Source organism: Heteronotia binoei, chromosome 5, assembly GCF_032191835.1.
Source record: "Heteronotia binoei isolate CCM8104 ecotype False Entrance Well chromosome 5, APGP_CSIRO_Hbin_v1, whole genome shotgun sequence".
Lineage (NCBI taxonomy): Eukaryota > Metazoa > Chordata > Lepidosauria > Squamata > Gekkonidae > Heteronotia > Heteronotia binoei.
Window position 1 is genome coordinate 44593844 of NC_083227.1, and position 8678 is coordinate 44602521.

Here is an 8678-nt window from a genome sequence, read left to right on the forward strand (position 1 = left end):
ATGCTGCCCCCTCCACAGCCGGCGCTGACAAAACGCTGGGTTTGCGGAGGGGGCGGGTGCTTCCTCCGTGCCTGCCTGCCTGGCATCAGCTCTGATGCTTACAGCAAGCGCCGGGATCGGAGGGCAGAGGGAGCGATCCTGGCGCTTGCTGTAAGCGTCAGAGCTGGAGCCAGGCAGGCAGGCACGGGGGAAGCGCCGGGATCAGAGGCAGAGGCTCGCCCCCCCCCCGGAAGGTAGGTACCGGTACCTTCGCTCCATAAGACGCACACACTTTCCCCCCCACTTTTTTTTGGGGGGGGAGTGCATCTTATGGTGCGAAAAATACGGTAATTCCACACCATCCTCTATACGACAGCCCTTCAAGTACTTGAAGATGATGATCATATCACCTCTCAGCCATCTCCTCTCCGGGCTAAACATCCTCAGCGCCCTCAACCTTTTCTCAAAGGACTTGGTCTCCAGACCCCTCCCAGTTTTAGTAGAATTTTAATTAATGTGTTAATTAGTTATGTTCAAATACCTTGTAAAACTAATGTATTGATTATGTTGTTAGCCGCCCTGAGCCTGCTTCGGCGGGGAGGGCGGGATACAAATAAAATTGATTGATTGATTGATTGATCACCCTCCTCTGGACTCGTCCCAGCTTGTCTAGATCCTTCTTAAAATGCGGTGCCCAAAACTGAACACAATACTCCAGGTGAGGTCTTACCAGAGCAGAGTAAAACGATACCATCACATCACATGATCTGGACACTATACTTCTGTTGATACAGCCCAAAACTGCATTTGCCTTTTTAGCCAGCGCATCACACTGTTGACTCACGTTCAGCGTATGATCCACTAAGACCCCTAGATCCTTTTCTTACATACTACTGCTAAGACAAGTCTCCTCCATCCTATAACTATGCATTGGATTTTTCCTACCTAAACGCAGAACTTTACGTTTATCCCCGTTAAAATTCATTTTATTGATTTTAGCCCAGTTTTCCAGCCTGTCAAGGTCATTCTGCATCCTGTTTCTGTCTTCTTCTGTATTCACAACCCCTCTCAATTTAGTATCATCTGCAAATTTAATAAGCATCCCCTCTATTCCTTCATCCAAATCATTGATAAAGATGTTGAACAAAACAGGTCCCAGGACAGATCCCTGAGGCACTCCACTTGTCACTCCTCTCCAAGAGGATGAGGAACCATTCACAAGCACTCTTTGGGTGTGATCTGTCAACCAGTTACAGATCCACCTAACAGTAACAGAATCCAAATCACATTTTACCAACTTGTCAACAAGGATAGTATGGGGAACCTTATCAAAAGCCTTACTGAAATAAAGATAAACGATGTCTACAGCATTCCCCCGATCCAGCAAGGTAGTCACTTTCTCAAAAAAAAGAGATCAGGTTGTTCTTGAGAAAACCATGCTGGCTCTTAGTAATCACATTCATTCTTTCTAAATGTTCCAGGACCGACTGTTTGATGATTTGTTCTAAAACTTTTCCAGGTATAGACGTCAAGCTGATGGGTTGGTAGTTACCTGGATCCTCTTTTTTCCCCTTCTTGAAGATAGGGACAACCATTTGCCCACCTCCAATCTTCCGGCACCTCTCCTGTTCTCCAAGAATTCTCAAAAATAGCCAGAGGCTCAGAAATTACATCTGCAAGCTCTTTTAGAACCCTTGGATGCAATTCATCTGGCCCTGAGGACTTCGTTTCATTTAAAGAAACTAGGTGTTTATGTACTACCCCTATGCTGAACCTAGGTTGGAGCATCATACCCTCCTTATATGTTCTGTTTTTGCCATGTTGAGCACAGTTTCCCTCAGAAGAGAAGACTGAGGGAAAGTAGGAATTGAACAGTTCCACCCTCTCTTCATTACCCATTACAATTTCACTACCTTGCCCTCGCAATGGGTCCACCATGTCCTTGCTCTTTTTCTTACTCTGAACATAAGAAAAGAACCCTTTTTTGTTGTTTTTAGCATCTTTGACCAGCCTAAGCTCATACTGAGCTTTAGCTTTCCTAACTTTTTCTCTACAAGCACTGGTGATTTGTTTAAATTTATCCTTGGTTGTAAGGCCCTCCTTACAATTCCTAAAGGAGTCTTTTTTAATTCTCAAGTCTTTAGAGAGCTGTTTATGTAGCCACTTCGGCTTCTTTAGGCTTTTTCCGTTTTTTCTTCTCACAGGAATAGTCTGCGATTGCGCTTTCAGTATTTCGCTTTTAAGAAATCCGACCCCTCCTGAACCCCCTTCCTCCTAAGTATCGCTGACCATGGGATTCTACCCAGCATAGTTCTAAGTTTGCTTTCTGAAGTCCAACCTATAAGTCTGACTACCTACAGCTTTTCTGTTCCCTAAGACTGTAAATTCCAAAATCACATGGTCACTACTGCCCAGGGTGTCCACTATTTCCACTTCTTCAATCAATTCTTCCTTGTTGGTGAGAATCAAATCCAAGATAGCAGATCCCCTTGTTTCCTTCTTCACTTTCTGGAAAAGGAAGTTGTCAGCAAGACAAGTCAGGAATCTATTTGACTTTTCATTTTTAGCAGAGTTGGGCTTCCAACAGATGTCCGGGTAATTGAAATCTCCCATGATCACGGTATCCCTTCTCTTGGAGAACTTTGCAATCCGCTGTAGAAGTATCTCATCCAAGTCCTCTGCCTGACTTGGTGGTCTATAGCAGACCCCCACAATAATATCACTGTTATTTCTTACTCCTTTTATTTTTACCAAGAGACTCTCAACTGAGCTGCCATGCTCAGATTCACATATTGCCTCACAAGTATATACCGCCTTCACATATACTGCTATGCCTCCGCCCTTTCTCATTTGCCTGTCCCTCTTAAATAAGTTGTACCCCTGAATCCTAATATTCCATTTGTGAGTGTCATCCCACCAACTTTCAGTAAGGCCTATTATGTCATAGTCTCCTTCCTTTATTAGGACTTCCAGTTCTTCCTGTTTATTTCCCATACTTTGCGCATTAGTGTAGAGACATGGAATCCATGTTTTATGCATCCCGAGGGTTTAGTTTCCGTACAAGCCTTCAGAGTCAGATGTTATGGAGGTTTTCAGCACCTTGGCGAAAAGGTTGTCTTACCTCTCACTTTGAAATTCTTTACTGTAGAGCATGGAGGTATCTCAGGACAAAACATTTATAGTTAGACTGAAGTCCTACTATGACTTTATCTAGTTTTCTTGAGCAGCAGGCAATGAGGATTACAAACCGAATACATTGGGATTACTGACCTCTAATAATCTTTCAACCTCAGAATGTCTTCAAATGTCCCAAATGTACTGCATCCATATAGTTATTTGGGGGGATTATCAAAAGAAGTCTACTCACCCAGGCTTCTACCCTGCTTCCACCATCTGCTACCCCTCCAGGGTTCGGTTATCCCAGGTACCTGACCAAGTCTGGAAGGACAAAGCCACTCTCAGATGATGGAAAAACACCCTGCCTCCTTTATACATTTCAGCTGTGTTACAAAGACCACCCACCAGAACTATTCTTCATCCAATCTTTTAAAAGCCTCTGTTTTAATGGAGAGATACAGTACAGTTCACAGGTTCTCAAGTCCACTGATTTCACTTTGACCAGAAAACTAGAAGGGCTATACCTGTCCCCAGGGGAGCACCTTGCCAATTGGAATATATTTCCCCTCAAATCTTCTACCTGTTGAATGAAGCCTGTGACAATAACAGGATCAGTCAGTTCAAATGCAGAGAATGTTACAAATCTTCCAGCTGCTCAGGAAACAAACTTGTGTATATTTCTAGTACAACTTGCATGAGGAAAATAAAAGTTGGCTGGGAATAAAATACCATGTAGACCCTCAGCTCAGAAAGAACTTAAAGGGGCAGGCAATGAAGTACAAGAGGGCAAGATTATTATGTTGTGAGCCGCCGTAAGCCTGCTTTGGCAGGGAGGGCAGGGTATAAATTAAATGTTTGTTATTATTATTATTATTAAGATAGTTCACAGTGTACTGCATGGCAACTGTCTCAGAAAGGAGTCTGAAGGAAGGACAGGTAGAAAAGATGCTGGGTCAAGAAAGTGGGCAGATTAGACAAAGAGATGATTGCGTTAAGGGGGCGCTGGAGAAAAAGTGCTTAAGGTCAACAGGGGGTAGGGGGACAGAAGTGCTATTGAGGCAAAAAGACACTGGGCAGCTAAAGAAAATTAGGCAAATAAATAAAATGGGCTGAAGAGCGAGAGGAAATACTGAGCAGTCTGTGAAGTCAGAACTGAAAAAGGATGAATCAGGGAGAATATAAGGCTGGGCACAACCATGCACTAGGCATGGAGCAAAAGGGGCTGAAAAGTAGTAGAAAAGTAAGGGTTAGACCAGAGGTGGCCGAACTTGATTAACGTAAGAGCCACGAAGAATAAGCGTCAGATATCTGAGAGCCGCAATACATGAATGTTAGATGTTTGAGCGCCGCACGATGGGAGGGAGGGAGGAAAATAGATGGGGGAGGGAGAGGTGGTAAGAAAGCAACTTGAACTTTAATTGCATTCTCCAAGCCACTGGCTGGCTTGGCAAAGTGACATAAAGAGACAAATGCCTTTTCCAAGCTAACTGATGGTGCAGTGGGGGCTTTGAGAGCCATACAATATGTGTGAAAGAGCCACAGTTTGACCATCCCTGGGTTAGACCTTGGGTCAGGGATAGTGACATGATATTGCAGCTTTAAAAAATGCACAAGGGAAATTCTGCAGACAGCAGCTTGTACTGTCTCCACTCAATCACTGACTTCACCACCAGCACATTTTGCAGATCTGGCTAAAGTCACAGGCTTGGTAAAGGAGACTGAATGACAAGTAGGAGGGTCCAGAGGGGAAGTTACTACACAAGCCTGTTAAGAGAACTCAGAATGATTTGCACTGGAGTCATCAAGCTGGGCAAACACTTGTTAAGAATGTCTTCAGTGTATCCCCACTGCTGCCTGGTACTGACCAAAGCTTCCATCTTAACCACTCCATTCTGTGGCCATCTGTTTCTTTCCCTACCCTTAATGTCACTACTGTGTACTTAAATGCCTGCACATCATTTTGTGTAATCTGAATTATATGATTTTGGTTTACACCACCTTGACTGTTCATTACAGATTGTATATTCCTCAAGTGATCCCTAGTCCCCACAGTAGCTTACAATTATTGTTTTTATAACCTGTAAGACAACTTACATACTGTTGCTACTACATGGCTTTGCTTCTGGTCAACATGCACATGCAGTACTTTCTGCTTTAGTTCTAATACAAAAGGTCACTCTTGTGCCTACATCATGAGGTGACACAGCTCTGTCTCATACAACAAAGAGCACATAATAGGAAACAGCTTCAGCAGGGCTTTTTTTTAGCAGGAACACACAAAAACACAGTTCGGGCCGGCTTGGTGTCAGGGTGTGTGGCCTAATATGCAAATGAGTCCCCGCTGGGATTTTTCTACAAAAAAAGCCCTGAGCACCAGTATCTTCTACCCCAGGGGTGGCCAAACTGTGGCTTGGAAGCTGCATGTGGCTCTTTTGCACATATTATGTGGCTTTCAAAGCCCCCACCACGCCTTTGGCAGGGCTCTCGAAGCCCCCACAACCCCTAGATTTGGAAAAGGAATTTGCCTCTTTAAATCACTTCTCCAAATCAAGCCAGCTGGTGGCTTAGAGAATGCATTTAAAGTTTTCTTTCCACTTATCTCTCCTTTCCCCAACTATTTGCTTGCCTGTCTTCCTTCAACTCTCAAACATCTGACATTCATGTCTTGTGGCTCTCAAACACCTGCCATTTATTCCTTGTGGCTCTTATGTTAAGCAAGTTTGGCCACCCCTGCTCTATCCTATTCTGAAAACAGATTTCCTTTAATAAGTTACATTGAAAGAGACAGCGAGTTGTCTAGGACAAGAGAAAATCTCATGTATAGTTCAGTGGAGGGAGGGGGGGGAGAATCTGAACCCATGCAGAGGGGTCCCAGGTTCAATCCCCAACACTTCTATTTCAAAGTATCAGATAACAGATGATGTGAGAGACCTTTACCTCAGACCCTAAAAAGCTTTTTCTGCCCACAGAAAACAACACTGACCAAAGTTCTGCTTCGGCAGAAGTCAGCCTTCAGGTGCTCAAGCCCAACAGGAAGTCTCCTACACCACATACTAGCGTTGGCAGGGGAGAGGAAACTTCAACCCCTCTCCCCTTTCTACCGCACACTTTTGGGTCTAACGCAGAAAGCGAACGAGGCGCCCCCTCCCTACAGTTACGACCGTGAAGGAGGGGGGACCTCTTCGCTGTGCTCCCCCCTCTATGTAAACAAGGCCCGGCCCCCCCTCCTCTGCGCTCACCCAGGATGCGGGCAGGACGACGTGGAGGCCGGAGCCACCGAAGTCCCCGGCGATGGAAGCGACTCCACCAGGGCCAGCGGGTGAACCGGGAGGCGCTGCCGGAGACTCGGAGAGGGGAGAAAAAAATCAGCTCCCTGAGGACTCCTCCATCTCTAGCCGGGCCACTGTGGCCTGCGCACCGGAAGCCGTGGCCTCCTTCAGGCGTCACTTCCGCCGCCGGGATAGAGAAAAGGGGGGGAGGGGGCGGTGTCGGACTGCAAAAGAAATGCCGGCGCCAACCATTTTCAGGAATAGGGGGAGCAAGAGCGTGCTTTAAATCATTACCGGGGGGGGGGGGGTTTGCAGAGGTTGAGACCCGCGCTGCTTTATTTTGTTATTTTTTGCAAGGGCGTTTAAATGAGCGTTAAATAGCTGGACGCATAGATTACCAAAGGTCAGTAGAAAAGGACGGGAAGGCGGCCAGGCAGAATATTCTTTCAGGGCATCTGAACGAGTCCATTCAAGTAGTCATACTAAAGAGGGCAAAATGTTGATGGGTGAACAAAATAGGAGTCAGTTGCACCTTTAAGAACAACGTAGTTTTATTAAGAAGGTAAGCTTTCGTGCATGCACACGAAAGTTTACGTTCTGAATAAAACTACGTTGGTCTTAAAGGTGCAATTGACTCCTATTTTGTTCTACTACTTCAGATCAACACGTCTGCCTATTTGGATCTATGTTGATGGGTGAGGCAGAGGTCAGGTGCCGGTGCTGTAATTATACCGACAGCGCCTCCCAGCGGCAAAAGATCCGTTCGTTCTAGGCTTTTTCAGAGGGTCAGATTCCTCCAAGACAACCTGAAGATTCACCTGGGGGACTGATGTTAGGTCCTAAAAGAACTGAGGAGAACGTGGGCTGACGAAAGGGTTCTCTGACTCACCAGGACTTTTGTTAATACAATGATTCGGAAGGGATACCCGTACTAGTCAGTCGCTGCAAAAATAATCGTGAGGCCAGTGGCTCCTTAACACATATTAGTCTTGAAATCAACAGTGAGATCTAATGTTTGCACCTAAGAATGAAACCAACAACCGAGTTTGACATAAAAAAATTAACAATATGTGTTGTGTCAGTTTATTCTCTTGTTAACTTCAGCCTTTTCTTGGTCCAATTCAAATTCTTGTCTGACTTTTTGTTATTGTTTTGTTCCAGTAAGAAAGAAGAGGATATCAAGGCTTGGACCCACCATAGATGTCTATACACAGAAGGGATTTTTGTCAGCAGAGTGGGACTTCCCTCCCCACAGAGGCCCCCAAATGTCACTCTTGGGTGAACTGAGAACTCCAGGAATGGAGGGGGGGGGGGAGGGTTGGAGGTCTGCTGCAGGAAGAACAATTACCTCTGGTTCTAGATTCAGGCAGCTGTTGGAGTCCAGTGGTGCCTTTAAGTCCAACAAAGTTTAATTGTGGGCACAAGCTTTTATGTGCAGGCAACGCTTCTTCAGATATGCATGCACATGAAAGCTTATGCCCAGAATTAAACTTTGTTGAGTGCCACTGGACTCCAATTTTGTTCTGTTACCTCTGATTCTGTTTGTGGAAATGATGCCACTGCTCCATCTTGGCACCACGAGAGCAGGACACACCTCCTGTATCCCCATCCATCCTACTTGGGTAGATAGGTTCCTAATCTATCTCTGTGCTATGCTATTTAGAAAGTTCCATATAATAAACAATTCATATAAAGAGGTTATGTGTGTAAATTTGTTTATTGTTAACACTCTCCAGATAGGATTTGCTGTGCTATGAGCCTTGTGCATCCTGCTATCCCAACAGCAACAGGTGTAACAGACATAGCAAAGTCTGCCCCTTTTTTTGTTTGTCATTCCCATTTGTACCCTTGCGATTTGGAGAGAAAGCCAGCAACAGCCAATCAGAGCCCTTGGAACGAGGAGCATGGGGAAAAGAGCTGTTTAAAATAGTGGCACCAGTCAGGGTTTAGGCTGGGATTAGGCTGTTGCTCTGACTCAAGTCATTTGAGTTGAAAGTGTATTGTTAACCATAGCTCTCATAGGAGTTGTCCTTGAAAGGGCAGCTTCTGTGAAAGCTCTCTCAGCCCCACCCACTTCACAGGGTGTCTATTGTGGGGGAAGAAAATAAAGGAGGTTGTAAGCTGCTCCTGAGTCTCTGATTCAGAGAGAAGGGCGGGGTATAAATCTGCAATTCATATTATTATTGTTGAAAGAGTCTGTTGCTCTGCTGTAGTACACACTGGTGTATGAACGTCATATGTAGCCTTTCAGAATTATTTGAAAGACAGAGGGCAGCTGGAGGTATTTTGTTTAAAAAGGCTATCATATATAAG

The 8678-nt window shown here is 45.1% G+C and overlaps 1 protein-coding gene across 2 annotated transcripts in view; it reads right to left on the bottom strand.

The window, feature by feature from the left end:
• Positions 1 to 6621, bottom strand: part of ARIH2 (ariadne RBR E3 ubiquitin protein ligase 2) — a 52670-nt gene extending 46049 nt beyond the window's left edge. Inside the window, exons 1-2 of one of the 2 annotated variants that reach the window (XM_060239393.1) lie at positions 6336 to 6621; positions 3347 to 3417 (exon numbers count right to left, since the gene is read on the bottom strand). The gene's annotated coding sequence lies outside the window, so the exon portion shown is untranslated. The remainder of the gene's footprint in view (positions 1 to 3346; positions 3418 to 6335) is intronic. The other variant, XM_060239392.1, reaches the window with a different exon arrangement.
• Between the last annotated feature and the right edge of the window lie 2057 nt (positions 6622 to 8678).